The sequence below is a fragment of the Gobius niger genome (genome assembly GCF_951799975.1).
Source record: "Gobius niger genome assembly, chromosome: 5".
Classification (NCBI taxonomy): Eukaryota; Metazoa; Chordata; class Actinopteri; order Gobiiformes; family Gobiidae; genus Gobius; species Gobius niger.
Window position 1 is genome coordinate 27,035,658 of NC_136856.1, and position 16,560 is coordinate 27,052,217.

The window sequence follows — 16,560 nt, forward strand, 5'->3', positions numbered from 1 at the left end:
AGGCTATCTCGGTCCTCAAAGCGCGTGCATTTCAATAATATATGGAATTTAAATTTATCTGAAAAAGAAAAGTTAGTTCCACAAACATCTACCTTCACACTGTGTATTATTTCGCTAGCATCATTATTCAGGCTCTCGTCACGCTGCCTGAGGGTAGACTGACGGAAGCGAGGCTGCCAATCTGGTGAAGTGAACCCAAGGTTTCAAAAGCGCTAGGCTTTTAGGTCTGTGGACAAATGCGTTCCCAGGTCTTCTCAAAATGGGCCTTCCCACACCGGGCTTAGCTGGAGGCAGGAGCCTCATTCCGATTTCCAACTGAGTTAAGCCATAAGCCACGCCCTCAGGAATTGTCATTAGATGTCATTCCAAATGCAGCTTTTTCAGTTTAAGTTATTATTGTCGTTTAACAAATGTTTAAGGTTTGGTATTAAGGCTAGGGTTAGGATTAAGGTTAGGGTTAGGAAAAAGGATTTAGATAGAGCTAGAACAATGTGGGGGGCGGGATAGTGAGAGACAAATATCTCTCAAAAGTTGTAATAAAAATGTATAATTGTTCTTCCAATTAAAACATCTTTTTTGAACAATAAAAGGACACTTTCATGGATATTACAGGCTCTGTGGAAGAAAATAAACAAGATTTGACTCTTATTTTTTAAATCAATTTTGAATAAGGACCTTATATAGAAGAACATTCAAAAACGTAAATAGAAAATGGCTTGCCTGCAGAACATTCTCATTGTAATATAACGTGTCAATTCTCTGAAAGCGCTTCTTACTTCCAAGGTTAGCTCATGCTTCCTTTTCATGGATGTGTTAAACAGACCAATGCAAAGTCATGACACAAACAACAACACACACTTTGGCCAGCTTCCCGTGGCTACGCTACACTCTGCCTGAGGAAACAGTGTACTGCTGAGCACCATGTCCCCGTGCACCATCTCCATGCGCAGCTATAAATAAGACTGTTCTCCATGTTGTTGTTTTTTTTGCACATTAACTTCCCGTGAGCCTTTTCCCGCACGAAAGAATAGATTAATTTATTCCGGCTCACAGGTGAAGGGACTATTTTTTATTAGTGATTCTCCTCGGGGTTCAGAGTGCGCGTATCGATTTGACGAGTTAGTAACTGCATCTGGGCACTTGGATGGCGCCATTAGCAGCCTAATACCTACAGACTTCAGTGCGAGAAATAGTTGAGAAAATCTATCCCATGTTGGCACATCTCAAATGGTTCATTTGTTTCCTCTCATTTTGAGCACGATTGATGAAAAATACGGCATCAACTGCTCGCTGCAATACACGCCCATGGTGACAAATTAAATTAACTCCACTTCAAGAAAATCAATCAAAGAGACAATGACAAGCCGAAGTAATAAATGTGCAAAACGTTTTTCTTTTCACACACAATGTAGAACAAAAGTTTCCGTCTAAATAATAAAAATAAAATAATGATACAGTTCTTGTTTCAAAATGGAAGACTCTTATCTTTTTAAGTCCTGTATTGTTTTATTCTGTCTTTTCTTTAGACTACATAGACTTACCTTTACCTTGTTGTTTTCTATAACTTCTAATAATGTGCATGACATTATTACAAAATACTTCTAGACATCCGGAGCCAAACGAAGCTGAAGCGATCAACAATGGTAGCGATGACGTCAAACATGCTAAACTGTGCTTCGGAAAGGTTCAGAACAAATCTTATTGTGAAAAACAAAACACAAATCTCATGGCAACATGCTCAGGAAGTACATTTGTTCTCGGTTGATGGTGCTCTTTTTGTGCCTATGGAGCAAGAGGGCTAATCTCTGCAAAATCTTTAGATGAGAAGCATGCTGGGTGTTCATTTGCTTTTTTTTCTTGAGAACAACAATGTCCAGCACACTGAAGATTTAAGAGTGATTCGCCTGATTTGAAATAAAGGAGTTTTGAAGAATGTATAGAGAACGGCGTTGTTGAGCGAAGGCCTTGGTTCTTTTTCTTTCCTTTCATGAATCTGATAAAGGTGTCTTTAAAGGATCTATATCATGCTATTTTAGCCATCTTAAAGTAAAGTATAGGCATTATTATGATATATTGTTCCCCTACCACTATGGAGTACTATTTTTTGTGAGAAATATAAGTATTTTAAGGGGGTATTTTGCGAACCCGGAAGACACGACGCTTCGATTCAGTTAACTCCGCCCCCTCTCTCCGAGCTAATCTGCCCATGCAAAATTACCAGCAAAAGAAATATAAATATCACAGCCATAAGTGAAGTTACTTCACAATGCAGTTATAAGGAGTTGACATCTGCAGCACAGCTGCATTAATGGCTAACACACACAAGCTAACACGCGTTTGGATTTACTCACCGCTCTGTCCTGGCCGCTCCATCGGGTGTTTACATTATGGGACTCACGTTGGTTATAAAAGTTAATCCACTTTGATTCTGGCCAAGGTTCACCAAATATCCATCAGATATAGCCACAGAAAAACACAATTTTGAAAAAAAATTCCAAAATTGTGGTCTCTTCTTTAGGAGGGTTGAATAAAGCCTGTCCTCTCGTAGCCAAGCGCGTTCTTCTCTGTGACATCAGCGTTAGGTAAGAAAAAATAATAGGTGTGTCCAAAGTATGTTAGAAAGAGCTCCTTCTTCACAGCTTTCAGCGCAAACATAACATCTGTTCAGACGCTCAAGGGGTGCGTTTGTTTTCCCTGCAGGGGCAGCGCTGACACCTCGGGAACTTCCTTTTTTTTTCTTCATTTCTTTCATACAACAGAAATAATGAAAAAGCCGTTTTATAAATCAAAATCAAAAAAGAAACTAGGGAAACTTAGGGAAACAATTGGTCCCTAATCAAACGTGCTCAATGTGGCGGCATTGATTTGGTAGCATGCCCTTAGCAGAAATGAAATCCTCTCTGTATATCCAGTATTTTTGTTAACACAACGTAAAATATAATTGCTGAGGTGTCCCAAAAGACTGTTTATAAGCCACTATGGCACATATTTAGCATAAACTTTAGCGTTGATGGATTGTATTTACCCAATGTCATGCCACCAAACTTTTTAACTGGGACAGCCGCGACGCTAATCCGCTAATAGATTTATCTGAAGCCAATATCGCACGGAGAGCACAGGTTAGTGTCTTTGATGGATGCTTGTGTTTATAGCCAAATGGCCTTGATTTGCGTGCGCATCATAGGCAGAAAATGGCACGTTTATTCCATCAAAGGACCAGGCCACGGACCCCAACAGTCACATGACAAATGAGCCAATTAAAGGCGTTTGATGCCCCAGTGTTCAGAGGGATTAAAGCGGCATCCGACTGAGAGGAAAGCTTCGGGTTTCGACGGCATGCCAGAATTAACCCAAGAACAAACAAGGCTAATTATGTACGGCGTGCCACAAAGGTCACACTGAATTTGGGAGGAGTTGAAACATGCTCTAATATAGGGCAAATTATCTGTGTCTTCAACATATGTGTTCTTCTCCCCTTTGTTTTACTTTTGAAGTTGTTACAAACTATGAAAGAGAGCGCAAGTAAAGCTTCAGCGGTCGCAACTTTCCAACATTCCAAATAGGGGTGTGTCAATATATCGTTTTTGTTATGTAGCGTGATTTTCTACGATACCAATTTTACTTTATTATTTACTTTATTTTATTTTTACCTTTTTTTTTGCTGATATCAATACTTTGATAACGTCATGCATCACGCTGGAATAACGGTCAACTATGCCATCAGGACTGTAGAGGGCAGCACTACAATATAAGCCTTTGGACAAACACCTTCCCACAATTTTATTTGAATGATCATTTTTAGAATTATAAATTAGATGAACTTAGTGGTTGATGTATTCCATAGGACTTTGGTTTCTTGTTTAGTAAAATGTAAATGAAGTGATGACTCCAGACGATCAATCGGCCCATTCTCAGTGAGGGATCATTTACTTGTTTATCAGAAATCAGAAAAATATGGACATACAGTTGTTTATATGAAAATAATAGTTAAAAAGTGCATGTTTCTTTGAAAATTGTGATATATTTTTGTCGATTATTGCAGTGTCGGCATATCGTAAGGGTATCGTTATCATGAGCCATGCATCGCGTATCGAAGCTACCCAGAGGTTCCCATCCCTAATTCCACATTTTCATTTATTTATTAATATGGACGTGGCAATAACAGGACAGAGATGCATTGTTTTAAAGTGTTTTAGCACATGTGCTTATTTTCAACATCTGTCCACAGGGAGCGTCACAATAGATAAAACACACAACATAAGACACATTATTCAACAAATGAAGGCACATTTTACACAACTCTGGCACTCTTTAGCCACTGTTTGAGCTCTCTGCTAAAGATGCTAATATCCGTCTGCAGTGGGGAGAGAGCTCCACAGTGTGAAGCTGGAAGATTTTCTGATTTTCTGAACAGTGTGAAGATTTTCTGAACTTTGGGAGCACACAGTCCTCGCTAACAGAGGGGTCTGAGAGAGCCCTGATGCCTCGCCATGATGCCAGAGTACAGCAGTGACACACAAAGTCAATTTCAAAATGACAAAAATGACAAAAAGTTCAAAGGTAAAACGCTTGTGCTTCACAGGGATGAGTTTCACAACTTTTCGGCTTATTAACAATTGACAACATTATTTATAGTAGTATGTTCACTGTTTAGTGCACAAAGGTGTGACGTAAAGATGGAAAGATGCGAATGTCTGCTGATACTGATTTTTTAGTAGTAACTATGGATTGGACTTTTTCATTGGCTGAATGGAGTGAATTAATGTGTTCATTAGTGCAAATTTATTAGTACTAATTGGCCGAGTTCATTAACATGCACTGTTCACACCAAAGAAAACAAACAGCAATAATTAATAGCTGTACAAAATCATAATAGAAACCTTTTTTTCAATCTTTGGCAACAGGCAGCATAGTTGTCGGACCAATTTGGGCTCCTTTGATGCCAGGTAAAACACATGTAATCATTCTCCCATCTTCAGACTGTTCCATAACCGCACAAGTTGTATGTGCCGGCCCCTCGTTTTTTCCTTCTTGGCCCTCTCTTCCCTTTTGTTTCACTCGTTTCCTCCATCTGGACCTCGAGTCTCAGAGCAATTTGGTAAAATCAGCATCAACAATGGCTGCCAAGTTAGCTTTGAGCATTGTGCGCCTCTGAGTGAATTACTTAGACACAAAGAAACGAACGTATTCTGCCTTTACTAGTGTGTCAACTAGCTTCACAGATAGCGAACAGTCTCCAATAAAACACCAGGAAGCGTCTTGCTGTTTTGATGCTTATTTACTGAAGCACTGTAAAACTGTAACATACAGAAACACAAAGAGTCCATATTACAATCTCATTTGGTGTAAAAATATAGAATAAGTAGCTCAGAGATGACTAAAACCAAAAAAACGATCTCAATTGCGAGCGATTAGCACGATGCTAATATACATGGGAAAACCCATAGGGATGCTAACGGAATTAGCGCCTAATATATTCTTGGAAATAACGAATTGGAAACTTACTAAAATTACTAAATTTGGAGTCTAATGGAAGCTAACATCAATATAATCTCGATACTTACAGACAGATATTTGAGTAGAGCCAAATTGACTAATACAGGCTGGAACACTGTGAAGTTTTAGAGACTGCTTTCAATGCTTGGAACGTTACTGCACTACGGAAGCACCAAAAGGACAAAAGACACAAAACTCAAAACACAAACAAGAGTTCCCACAAGGGGGCAGTACACTCCCTGCCTGGTGTACCGCTATACCACTATTAACCTTTAACTAATAACACCATTTCCGAAATAGGTCTTGAGTACACTTTAGCAGTACCTTGTTTAATTACTCTTACATCTACTTTACGTACTCTTTTATCTCTACCAGGATAAGTATTCACAATCAGTCCAGTAGGCCATTCATTTCTTTTGACCTGAGTGTCCTTTAGGAGAACAACGTCACCAATGGCTATGTTTGGCTGATCTGTTTGCCATTTTCTTCTTGGTTGAAGGGTTGCAAGATACTCTTCTCGCCATCGTTTCCAGAATGAGTTTGCAAGACTTTGCACCTGTTTCCACTGCTTCCGGTACAAGTCCTTTGGATCAAAGTCTCCAGGTGGAATAGAGACGGGACAGATTTTCTGAGTGAGAAGGGCACTTGGCGTCAGCAAGTCAGGTTGATGAGGGTCGGAAGAGACAGGTACTAATGGACGACCATTCATTATAGCCGCTACCTCTGCCATGAGAGTTACAAGTACTTCATGGGTCAGGTTTGGAGAGTGGACTTTCAGCAGCATAGCGTCCAAAATGCGTCGTGCCACTCCGATCATTCTTTCCCACACCCCTCCCATGTGAGAGGAGTGGGGTGGGTTGAACTTCCATGTGCATGTCTCGTTTTTGAGGTAGGATTGGAGCTCTGGGTCTTCGGGACTTATCTGAAGCTCTTTGCACGCTCCAACGAAGTTTGTTCCACAATCTGAACGGAAGAGCTTGGTTGGGCCTCTTATGGCCAGGAACCTTCTGAGAGCATTTATGAAACTCGAAGTTGAGAGGGATTCAACTACCTCAATGTGAACTGCTCGTGTGACTAAACAGGTAAACATTACTGCCCAGCGTTTGTTCTCTAACGCTCCACCTCTTGTCCGTCGGATGCTGATGTTCCAAGGTCCAAACACGTCCACTCCAACATGTGTGAAAGGAGGAGCTTGGGTAAGACGATCGGCTGGAATGTCTGCCATCTTTTGTTGTTGTACATTGCCTCTTAGCCTGCGGCAGGTTGTGCATTTGTTGAGGAGGTTTGACACCAACCTTTTTCCTCCGAGGATCCACAGTCCAGCAGACCTGATGGCTCCTTCGGTGATGTGTCTGCCTTGGTGCGCAACCTGTTCGTGGTAGAACTGAACCAGTAAAGTGGAAATGTGATGTTTCTTTGGAATAACGATGGGCTGGCTTTGTTCTTGAGTTATTTCAGCAGAAGACACACGTCCTCCCACTCGTACCAGTCCTTCTTTGTCCAAAAACACATTGAGATTCTTCAGTGGACTGTGTTTTAATATGTCCTGTCCTTTGTTCAAAGTTGCTATTTCCTTTTCAAATGTCTCGCCCTGAACAGTTCGTACAATAACACATTTTGCTTGTGTTAGAGCGTCCATCTTTGGTTCATTTAAATCAGGAGCTTTTGAGATGGATCTGACCTTCAGAATGAGTTTGGCGATAGCTTGTGTCAGACGTTTCCAACTGGAGAAGCGCTCAAACCTGTGTGAGCAGAGCGATTTTGTCACAGTTGTGGTTGCGAATGTTGAAACTTGTGGGCGGACTTCAGTGTCTGTGGTAGGTTCAACAAGTTCAAAGCTGTCTGGTTGCACAGGACACTCTCCATCACTTTTCCTTAAAAAGTCGGGTCCGGTGAACCAGTTGGTAGAGCTTAGTAGTGAAGCTGGCACATGTCGTGTTCCATGATCGGCTGGATTGCTTTCCGTGCTCACAAAGTGCCATCAATATAATCTCGATACTTACAGACAGATATTTGAGTAGAGCCAAATTGACTAATACAGGCTGGAACACTGTGAAGTTTTAGAGACTGCTTTCAATGCTTGGAACGTTACTGCACTACGGAAGCACCAAAAGGACAAAAGACACAAAACTCAAAACACAAACAAGAGTTCCCACAAGGGGGCAGTACAATAGTAGTATGTTCACTGTTTAGTGCACAAAGGTGTGACGTAAAGATGGAAAGATGCGAATGTCTGCTGATACTGATTTTTTAGTAGTAACTATGGATTGGACTTTTTCATTGGCTGAATGGAGTGAATTAATGTGTTCATTAGTGCAAATTTATTAGTACTAATTGGCCGAGTTCATTAACATGCACTGTTCACACCAAAGAAAACAAACAGCAATAATTAATAGCTGTACAAAATCATAATAGAAACCTTTTTTTCAATCTTTGGCAACAGGCAGCATAGTTGTCGGACCAATTTGGGCTCCTTTGATGCCAGGTAAAACACATGTAATCATTCTCCCATCTTCAGACTGTTCCATAACCGCACAAGTTGTATGTGCCGGCCCCTCGTTTTTTCCTTCTTGGCCCTCTCTTCCCTTTTGTTTCACTCGTTTCCTCCATCTGGACCTCGAGTCTCAGAGCAATTTGGTAAAATCAGCATCAACAATGGCTGCCAAGTTAGCTTTGAGCATTGTGCGCCTCTGAGTGAATTACTTAGACACAAAGAAACGAGAGCGCTGAACGTGTCCAGCCGGGGACTTCCTAATGTGATGGATTTGACTCGAGTCTATACGTAGTTTGGGGGACGCTAAACCTGCCCTGAGAGATGCTCGTGTCACTTTGCAATAAATAAGGACGTGAAGTTGCAGAATGAAAATATTTGGCCGTTAAAGAGGAAAGCTTTGTTGGGAATTTGCTGATAATGTCAAAGTTACTTTAATGTCACTTATTTGGTTGTTTCCAAGTTTTGGAGATTGCTGCGTATAGGAGCTGGATTTGAAAGTCATTCTTGGGCACATGAGCCACGGTGCCACTTGACATGCTTGTGTCTCGTACGGCTCGGTCTAAGTACTCGCCTCGTCACGACTCTACTCGCCTCGTCACGACTCTGCCCAGTACATGCCAGGGTTTCCACTACACAAGGTATCGCACGCAGTACAGAAGGAATAGGCCTGAAAAATTTTGTAAGCCACGATGCGAAAAATGTGGACAAATGGTTCATTTCGGTGCGGGTTATGGAACTATTTAGAGGTGCCATGGCAAATACTAGAGGAAAGAAGCAGCTAAAAGACAACTGTGAAGGTAAGCTACATGCTAATGTTACGCTAACACCAGCTATAGCTGTGCTAACAGCAGCTAAATTCTATCATAGGCAAAATCTTCTTTTTCAACAGCGGTATGATGTGAAAATATAAAATCCGTAAGACCTGCATGTTAATAGTGAGGGCTGTCCTCTCTCTCGTTTGCCAGAGTCAGCGTCTGTTCATGTCATATTAGTCTCGATTCATCGCTTTGGCCACGGCCTGGGCAGCGGAGACGCTCGCCCAACAGGGTTGACCAGACACTGGGCGCGGTAGGGCCTGCCAGTGGAAACACCCCAGTAGTGTTGACCTGACCAACTGCAGCAACCCCTGATCATAACAGTGAGTTAAACCCATGTGGTGTCCTTTGTTTTGGTCAGGCAGTATATATCATTCAAATTATTAAATACTTATTATACTATTAATAATTTCTATGTTCGGAAGAGACTTTATCACCATTGGCTGTTAGTGTCTCAAAGTTATAACATGCTCACATGCCATATACGAGAACCCACTTTACCTGAGTGCATGAGTGCTGAAAAGCTCCAGTGATGGTTTATGGGCTTTGAAAATGCAAAAGACACTTCAAAATTCTATCTATGATGCACATAATCTACAAGATACAGCAGCGGAGGGAGAAATTAGCTAAAAAAGCGTATGTCTCCTTTCAGAAAGATTTGTAAAGCCCTCTGTGGACTCATAATGCATGAACCACAAATCTAACTTACTTCCTTTCATAATCCAAGCGTACTTTCCCTAAACACCCTCTGCCTGCACATTATACACACACATTGTCGTCTTCCAGTCTCTCTTGTTTTCTCCGGTAAACCCGGGCGGCTCCGTCGGCCCCAATGAGAATCTGTCAGACGTGGGATTGAGTGAGCGTTCTGCCAATACTCCACACTGGGCCATATGTCAAACAGCGCTCCCATTCTGACAAACCATCAGCACGAAAAACGCATGTCCCACCTTCACCATGAAAGGTTTACAGCCCGACTGCCCGGACACATGTGAGGGCTCCAATAAAACGGGCAATAGCGGCGCCACTGAAGGATAATGTTAGGTGTTTTATGGGGAAATGGGAAATATCGCAAAGTAGATGGACGACCAACCTGCGATTGCCTGTGGGAGCCTGTCAGGGAGGTAGTGATGTAAAAATGTACACGTTTGGAATGCGTGCTGCTGCTTTTTCAATGCGGTGTGCTGTAAGGGAAGCCATTAAAAGTAATTTCATGGCTATTATGGATAGGAATGGATGACCGCATGGCTCGATATTTCTCATTGAGCCAAAATGTGTGTCTGTATGAATGGGATTGAAATATAAAGACACTGAACGGCTACAGTGATTTATCATAGAATGTAATAGTTAGTTGCAACATTATGAATCATTACAGTCATTACATCAGCCAAAATCATACATGTTTAAATGTAAATGCTGAAACAATGTATCATGTTTAAACAAACACTTGTGCTTCAAAGCAGTGGTGGGGTAAATGTGGAACCATTTTCAACAGGTCACAACCCTACAGGGAACATCTCTTTCAGTTTATTTAATGAAGAGTATAAAACACATTTCAGGAGTCTGTTAAAATGAATGCAGCCGAATTGTTTTCGGCTTTATTCACCTTATTACACCCCGCCCACATTCTCCTTGAAACTTCCAGGAGAGCGTTCACTAAAGTTCGTTCACTAAGTGGAGAACGCAAGAATATGATGTAGATTGTTTTGTGTAAAATGTTCATTTGCATAAGTTACAACAAGTCAACACTGCACCGTTTCTCTGCACAGCCTGGAAGTGGCTTTGTGTAGAAACTGATTTTCTCTGCAGACCTATGTAAACTAAGTTAAGGGGCAGAACCAAATTCCACCCACGGAAACCTCTGAATAAGCCAGCCATTCCCAAAGCCTGGGGCATCACAGTCTCAGATCATCTCCTGATCCCTCTCAGGCCTCACAATGAAAATTATTAATTATATTCAAAATAATGTTATTTTACACCAACAAGTAATAAATTATATATATACATTTCATGAACCAAATATTCACAGTTTATATTTATGGGAAAAGCCCAACAGCTTATGACCACGATCTCACATTTTAGATACATTTTCTTTGGTGCTGAACACTTTGGACAGAATCTGCAAACTTTTAGGTTCCTAAAGTAGAATATAAGGACAAATATAAAACCATTTTAGTTTAAATATGATAGACAAGCCTTTTTGATGCATAAGTAGCTCTGTCGCTTTTGTTTCATAAAAGTACCTCATTGTGTGAAAAGATTGGAGACTCCTGGCTTACAATACGTAGATAATACAAGTGCAGGTTATATGTGTGCTCAGATGCAGAAGTGTGTTTGGTCAAAACATACGATGTGATTAATTGTGATTAATGAAATTCATCATGATTAATTATGTTTTCGATTTAATGCGATGAATTTTGACAGCCCTAAAATTTAAATACTTTTTATTTCAAACTCAATATTTCAATGTGCTTTTTGCTTGAAGAAAAGCTTTGGGGTAACCCACCTTGTTAACCTCTGTTAGAGGTGTATTTATGGCTTATTCAACAATAATTTATGGCATTATACAGTATTCTACATTATACATGAAACAAATTCTCAATTGGGTCACTACTGGTCATTCCAGGCTGATGGCGGGTCCCCAACCTAATAATCACTAAGCTAATAATCACTGCTTTAAAGGGTTGGACAAACGTGGACTTCTTCGACCCACAGAGGAGTCATCCTTACACCAAGGCAAACTAAGTTGTGCTGTAGGATCCAGTGAAATCCAGCCATAGAATACCATTTTTAAGTCAAACCGTACTCACACGGATTAATTAAAGGCCGTTTACCATCGGAATTATGACCAAAGTCAAAAGGGCCGTTTCCTGACCTAAGACGCTCTCAAAATGAAATCCTCCAACTGATTTCATATCAATAACTTCAATAACACTACTCTGCCACTCATGTCCTCACCCGTTGATAAACCGCACAGCTCTATCAGGCCGGTGAAAGGGCTTTTACTGCTCTCGGTGTACTGTTGCGCGCCCTGTCTCCTGGTAAACTTGAAGCCTTTATGACCTAATCAATACGGGCTGTAGCCGACCCTATATACATGGCCGTGGATCTATGGGAATTGTAGTCTTTATAGTTACTGCCACGTGTCAACAGTCGAGACAGATGATAGTAAAGTCCTTTACCCCGGCGCTGACCCTTCCGCCAGATGAAAGCGTTGCTCTGGGGGTGGCGTCATGGTAATGAGTTTGCGATGGTCCGGCGAGGGGAACTTGCTCTTATACAGGTCACTGCATTTTATTAGAAACAGGCCTATGGCAAAGACTACGGCCGCTGGGATTGTTATGTATGCAGTGTGCTTAATTCTCTTTACCCGAGCAGCTGCGGGGACAAGAGATAAACTGGGTTGTGTACGTGTGTGAAACATTTGTGAAGTGGAGGCTAGCTGTAAGGTAGCGTTTCCGTTATATTGTCATACTAGCAACAAAGGAGATTCGCTGGAGTGACAGAGACGAGCGGAAAAGCCCGGCCGGTTCTCCGCAGGGATGTTATGTCCTTTCGCGGCATCTGAATTATTTAAACCAACACATCAGATCTCTGGTTTTGAAATTGAACAACAACAACAAAAGAAGCTTCTAAAAGCTTTTTTCCCCCACTGAAATGAAAGATGGCCGTTCACGTTCCACTGTTGTCCAGTCTAAATACGACATTCAGTGGAAGCAGTACCAAACTGAAGTAAATCAGGAAGGCATTTATTTGACTGGGCACAGACAGGTGCAGAGATTTGTGGTTAAACTCAGTGTTCATTTTGACACATTGGTCGACTATGGTTGTTTTTAAATGTGCTTTATAAATAAAATTGACATTGACATTGACATTGACATTGACACATATTTTAATTTAGTTTTAGTCAAGATTTAGTCAAATAATGGACTCTGTGCACAACTTCAAATCATAACGCCGCCCAAGGAGTGACTTCCTGTTTCGATCCAGCGCACCAAAATAAAAGCACCATCTTTTTCAGCAGTTCAGCAGTTCATTAGTGCAACTTTCTTTCTGCCTAAGTATTAACAGACAAAATTATATATTTTTTATTATAACAGAGTCAATTCTGTTAAGTTTTTGTCTAATTTTAGTCGAAATTGCATGGAAATTTCGTCGACTGAAAAAGAAAGTCAAAACAGTGACGGCAACAACGCAAGGAAAAATATCTGTTTAGATCAGTTTTGTTGGTCTTTAAATGAGATGCTACACTGGCCTATAGCTCTCCAGTCAGGGAACCTTTGGATTTGCGTAAGGCCAGTCGAATTGGTGAAGCACCTGGTTATGTTGTGGGTTAAGAGGTTAATAATGTTCATTATGATCATATTTAATCAAGATTCTCTGCTTCATGTTTGTTCTCCACATGGACAAGGCTCAGAGCTGTTCCTTTGGTAGTGGATTTAAATGATATGAGGCTCTTTCAAAATGTTTTACTCAATGAAATTAACACTGGTTAAACATTCAAGAGAGAGTCGTGTTATGTTTATTTCAAACTAGTTTTAGCTTATTGTTCATTCTGCTTCCTGTGAAGTACTTTTAGGAACACAAGATAATTGGCCATGTGCTCCTCGTGCTTAGCTTCAAAATAATAAATAAAAATTATGAACTTGATTTGACTTGATTTGTGAATTGGGGGTCATTTCTAGTATTTTCTTATTTGAAAATATTAAACGCAGCAATGACTTTTTCGCAAGTTGTCTGCATGGTTTTTTGGGGGGGTTGCGGCCAGAGATTTGGGAACCTTCGGTCTAGAATGTGCCCATCACAAGCTCAAATGATAATGTGTTCATACATGTCGCAGCACACAGTACAAGGGGAATATGCAACACTGGGGAACACATTTTTTACTACTAAAATTTTCAGATGATAAAATAATAAATAAATTAAAATAATTAAAAGGGGTTTGCAGATGCGAAAATGACTCTGCTCCAGCCCCGAAGGAAGAAATGAAACGACATGAACAACCACAGTATATAAAAAGACGCCGTGAAGATTTATGACTTATTCCTCATTATCATTCTGAACAGAAAAGTTCAATTAAATGTAATATTAGCTTTCAATTATGGAGCATAAAAGGGAGCGTGATTAATTTTCTCTGGGACCATCCACATATTCTTTCACTGTGTTACACTTGCATTATTAAGTCATTAAATCAACGTGTGACATTAGCAGCAATAGGGAATTATTCCGACTTTGTAAACTCAAATAGTGTCTAATCCAGATTCTTTTGTATTTTGCCAATGGGGCGCGACACCAGCCGAGACAAGAGTACGACCGCGTCTCCCGGGATTCTTCCTTACGCCCTCTTCCCGACATGACCCGATTGAACTTTGCCAAAGCCTGGGATCATCAACAGCCAAAGAGACAGATTTTTGCAGCTGAAAAAGAGCCACAGCTGACTTTTAAAATTACTTTTTCAAAAATAAATGAAAGGTTCTTAAGCTGTGGGGAGAAAAGGCCACTGTAATGGTAGTTTTACACATATCGACGGAAAGTCACAAATGCCACAATGGAACACATGCCTTTCAGTCATGTGACTTTTGCTGTTATGGTGGCCATTTTGAATACCGAATTAGAATTATGCAGTACAACAACATGTAACAAAAGCTCTACTCAGGATATAAAAGAAAGACAACTGATTGACAGTGGCATTTTTATTTACTCGTAATCAATGCTCTAGAAGTTAACACTTAAAACACGGCTCCAGAGACGCACGTTTATGTGAAGAAACCAGTGAGTCAGTGTTTAAGATGTTAGCATGCTACCGTTTAGCATTTAGCTTCAACAGCTCACCTTCGACCTCTCAAAGAGAAAGCCCTGAACTACCCTCCAAACTTTGGCTACAACATGTGACAGAGGTCAGAGCTGAGCTGTTACTGTAGTATTTCCTCAGTGTTCATAGATATGAGCCACACATGTGTTTATCACGTTGAAGCCATTGGCAGTTGCTATCCGGTAGCATGCTAACGTCTTGAGCAGCTTAAACACTGACTGAGACTCTGTTGACATGGCAAAGTATAAAAATCGCAGAGAGGGGTTTTCTGTTTCCTCTTTGATGTGTTTAGTCTGGGGAGTCAAGCAGATATTTAGTAAATCCTGCTGTTTCTCGACTGACAGCGTTGCTACTTCTGTCCATATTTGCTGGTTATATCACATAAACGTGCGCTCTCTGGGGATGTGTTACTGTTATCTTCTTGAGAAATGATCACAAGTACATAAAAATGCCACTGTCAATCAGTTGTCTTTCATTTTCATCCTGTGTAGAGATTGTTACATGTTGTAATACTGCATAATGTTACTTCGGTATTCTAAATGGCCACTGCATGTATTAAATGATCCGGGGCAGAGGCTTCACGCGCCGTCACAAACTGTTGTGAACTGTTACCACGTGTTACGATTAATGTGTCAGAATTTGGCCGAAAGTGGTTCCTATAGATAAATCTAAACCTGAATAAAACCGCTCCCGTTCTTGTTTGCAGTCTATTGTCGGAGTTCATGCAAACTAGCCATGTGGACTCGCAGTTTTGTCTATGAGTACATGCCTTTTATTCAGATTTGTCCTGTTTAACCTGCGCCTCTGCGACACACCGTGCTGTGCGCTCCCTTCAGCCGTTTGCTGTTCGCTGCCCTCTCCATCGACGCAATGTGGGTTTCCATCAATTTTGAGCGCAAGCCTGAGAGAAAACAGTGATTGCTACACTACGAATGCTTTAAGAATGCTCTCATGCTGAATTACGAATCACCACTGATTATCACGAAAGGACACGCTCTGTTGCGACCTCCAAGGGTGAAAGAGGATGATTCATGACATTCGTGATAGATATTTGGCAGCCAAAGACATCCTCCACGAATGAGCCAATGCGCTCTATAAAGAAGCCTATTTAAGGAATGTTACAAATGTTAAGAATGACGGGTAAACACCATTCATAAAGCATCGTGCTTATGTGTAAACCTGGCATAAATACATGGTAAATTGTCTGTACCCCCCATTCCAAGAAAATGACAGATTTCTTTCCTCGCCAAAATGGTTTTCTTTCCTCGCCTAATACCCATGCTCGCTAATCAATTGAAAAGTGGAGCGTATCTTTTTGGACCGAAGATGAGTAGAACCGACAATGTAAACAAAAGCGTCCACCTGGGTGTAACTAACTGACTATTCTCCCGTTTAGAAGAAATAGAGGAGAGTAATCTGGCTAGGGGAATTTTGAAAAAAAAAATGAGATGAAGCTACTGTACTTAAAACTGCTAAACTAAACAACTTGAACCTATTTCTTGGTGCAAAATGGGACCAAAATGTTTACAACACTCCCACATCGAAACAAAGCACACCTGGCTCAAAATCCGCAACTCCGGCCGCGCTCCATTGAAGTCGAATGGTGTGCGGGAGGTGTAGCCTATAGCAGCAGATGGCACTCAGGCTGAGGAGCTTTAAATGAAGGGGATTCAGAGGCTGGGGACACCTCAGATGACTGCCTGTGATCAGTGTCTGTGCGGAGAGAGTGTGGGGGGCGGGAGGGAGGGAAAGGGGAGGCTGGTGGATGATAATGGTCCCCCCTCAAGGTGAGAGAGGATGGGGGTGGAGCGGCTAATGCATCAGGGAGGAAGAGCGGTAATCCCAGGGAGGGAGACGGAGAGGTGTGCCAACAAGCGTGGAGGGGGGGGGGGGGGGGGGGGTTTGAGGGAGTTGTAGGGTTACTACAGAGACACAAAGTTCGC

The 16,560-nt window shown here is 41.3% G+C and overlaps 1 protein-coding gene across 1 annotated transcript in view; it reads left to right on the plus strand.

The window, feature by feature from the left end:
- The window catches only part of fstl5 (follistatin-like 5), a 345,847-nt gene that overhangs the window by 133,069 nt on the left and 196,218 nt on the right, over positions 1-16,560 (plus strand). The gene's annotated exons all lie outside the window — the stretch shown is intronic.